The 3,108-nt window shown below is 39.5% G+C and overlaps 1 protein-coding gene across 1 annotated transcript in view; it reads left to right on the top strand.

The window, feature by feature from the left end:
* TAF2 (TAF2 RNA polymerase II, TATA box binding protein (TBP)-associated factor, 150kDa) overlaps positions 1–3,108 on the top strand; it is a 95,347-nt gene that overhangs the window by 31,140 nt on the left and 61,099 nt on the right. The gene's annotated exons all lie outside the window — the stretch shown is intronic.

Below are 3,108 nucleotides of genomic sequence, written 5' to 3'. Positions count from 1 at the left end.
TTTAGAAATATTAACTTATTTAATCCTCATAGCAATCTTGTTATTTATTATCCACATTTTATAAGTAAGGAAACTGAGCCACAGTCAGAGTAATTTATTTGACCAAAGTTACACAGCTAGTAAGTAATTGTTTGTACGGATTTAAACCTGGCCTTTAACTATTTTGATACACTTTTTAGCATTTCTCTCTGCCGCTGTCAGTTTGTGGTACTCTGGTAGTTGGCATGTTGCTGTACTGACTTTCAAAGACCTGCCAGGGTGTCACCTATGGTGGACAAGTTTCAGTGAAACTTCAGATGAAGAAAGGCCTAGCAATCTACTTCTGAAAAATTAGCCAATGGGAAGGTTTTAGATTAGAATATGTCGAGTTGCCATGGGTAGGAGATGGCTCCATGGCTCCTAAGGACCCAAGGGCAGCACTCAACAACAGCAACAATACTGCATATTCCTTAAACTGGTCGTGAATTTACACTACAACTGATTTATTGTGGCTCTGTTTTCTTTTTTAAACTTTGATTTCCTAGAGAAGGAGTTGATAAGTTTATAATGATAGATTTCTTAAATTAATTTACCCCCATTTCTTTTTACTTGACTGAATTCCCCACCAGAAGTAATAAACTTGGAACAAAAGGCAGAGAGGTTGGGAAGAGCCATTAGGAAAAGTTGCCAGGCTACTGACCAGCCCTGAAGCCACGATGTAGAAAGGCTTTCTGGCTCCATCAGGTCGCCAGCTGTGTGGTCTGCTTGGTTTATAAGTACGTAATCTACTCTCAAAGTGTACATGCTTTTCACTTATTTGTGAAAAGATGTGTATTTTGATTCCAGGAAATCAAAATTCACATGTCTGTTCTGAAATTTTAATGTGTAAAGAGTAATTTCATTGATTCCTACTTTTACATCTTTTTAAGGAACTAGACAAAATAGTGGCATATGAATTGAAGACTGGTGGAGTTTTACTACATCCCATTTTTGGTGGAGGAAAAGAGAAAGATAAGTATGTTAATTTTTCAGAGATGATATTACAAACCTTGTTTTTAAGGGTTCACATACCCTGGTTTTGAGGGTTGAATGCCCTGGTGGTATTGTAGACAAAGCACTGTACTGCTAACCTCATGGTCAGCAGTTCCAATCCACCAGCTGCTCCTCAGGAGAAATATGAGACTTTCTGTGCCAGTGAAGATGTATAGCCTCAGAAACCCTGTTCCGGGTTGCTGTAAGTCAGAATTGACTTGGTGGCAGTAGGTGGGGGTTACCTGACCACTTCTAGGGATGTTGGAGCACCCAGTTGATGGTGTGTAGTAACGCTGGTGGCAGTAGGTGGGGGTCACCTGACCACTTGTAGGGATGTTGGAGCCCCCAATAGATGGTGTGTAGTAACGCTGATTCCGCTAACATTGGCGGCTCTCTCATCATTCCTTTCAGTTGCTGTTGTTAAGTGCCCTGAAGTCGTTTCCAACTCAGCGACCCTGTATAGGGTTTCCAAGGAGTGGTTGGTGGGTTTGTAACACCTTGTGGTTAGCAGTTCAGTGCTTATCGTACAGTGCCACAGTCAAGACAACTTTCTGTAGGTGTATTGTTTTTATTACATATGATGACTGTTGCTAGTAGTAGAAATCATTGATGTTTCCTGTCACCGTATAATTGTTGCAGATATTTTGAAATATTCTTTGTAATCATCACTACCTCAGAATTACCATTTATTAGACCATGGGTTAGATCTTGGGACTTTATGCATTCGTAAACTCGCACATGTACAACTTAAATATTCATTCAGTAAATATTTTCTGTTTGACTACCTTTTGCTTCATTTACTTTTACCATATCAAAAATTTTACATAGTGTTGTCTTTATGTCTTTGGATTTTGTTTTTTCCACCACAAAATTATAAAAACAATTTTCCCCTTGATTGTACTACATATTTAATTGTTTTCATTTGCTTACCTCAATATGTATTCTATCTTAAATGGGTTTTTTGTGCATGTTGTAACTTTGGGATGTTGATTGGAATTGCTTTGATTTTATTGATTTGGGGAAAATTGAAATGTTTCCAATATTTTGTATTCTGATATTTATAGTATATAGATGATTGTTTCAAGGAGCATAATATTCATGGGTAATGTTATTTCACGAGTCTATCTGTTAGTCAGAATTTGAAAAGTGATCTCCCGGTTTAAAGGGTTTTTAAGGCTGTAGTCTCTGGAGTTCCTCTAGCCTCTGCTGCTCCAGTAAGTGTGGCCTTGTTTCAGAAATTTAAGGCTCGACATTTTTCTCCCATTCTGTCTGGGATCATCTATTGTGTCCCTGGTCAGAACACTCGGCAGTGGTCACCAGGCATTTGTTATATGGTGTAGCATCACAGCAACTTTCAAATTCTTCAAAAACATTTTCACATCTCCTGCACAAGACCTCTTTAAAGTGTTGAAGAGCAAAGATGTCAGTTTGAGGACTAAAGTGCACCTTACCCAAGTCATGGTATTTTCAGTAACCTCTTATACATGCGAAAGTTGGACGGTGAGTAAGGAAGACTGTAGAAGAATTGATGCCTTTGAGTTATGGTGTTGGAGGAGAATATTGAAAGTACCATGGGCTGCCGAAAGAACCAATAGATCTGTGTTGGAAGAAATTACAACCAGAGTGCTCCTTGGAAGCCAGGGTGGTCAGACTTCATCTCTCATACTTCGGACATGTAGTCAGGAGAAACCATTCCCTGGAGAAGGATATCATGTTTGGTAAGGTAGAGGGTCAGAGAAAAAGACAGTGACCCTGCCCCTGCGTGTCCCCTTCCCCCCCAATGAGATGGATTGGCTCAGGGAAGCATTAACGGGCTGAAGCGTGGGAACAATTGTGAGGTTAGCCCAGGACTGGGCAGTTCTTCGTTCTATTGTGCATTGGCTCGCTATAAGTCGATACCAACTCAAAGGCATCTCACAACAACATAGCATTTATCAAATTTGTCGTTTTCTTGCATACTTACTGTCTTCATTTATTTTAGACAAGTTGTACAGACTTCACCCATGTTTGGTATTGCTTAACCTGTCACCCAAAATAACAAATAACAAATAACAAACACCTCCTATTTAGAAAGTAATTCCCCCTTCCCCTGCACTC

The sequence above is a fragment of the Chrysochloris asiatica genome, unplaced genomic scaffold (genome assembly GCF_000296735.1).
Source record: "Chrysochloris asiatica unplaced genomic scaffold, ChrAsi1.0 scaffold00001, whole genome shotgun sequence".
NCBI lineage: Eukaryota > Metazoa > Chordata > Mammalia > Afrosoricida > Chrysochloridae > Chrysochloris > Chrysochloris asiatica.
The sequence above is the reverse complement of the archived record's forward strand: the minus strand, read 5'-3'. Positions and strand labels throughout refer to the sequence as shown.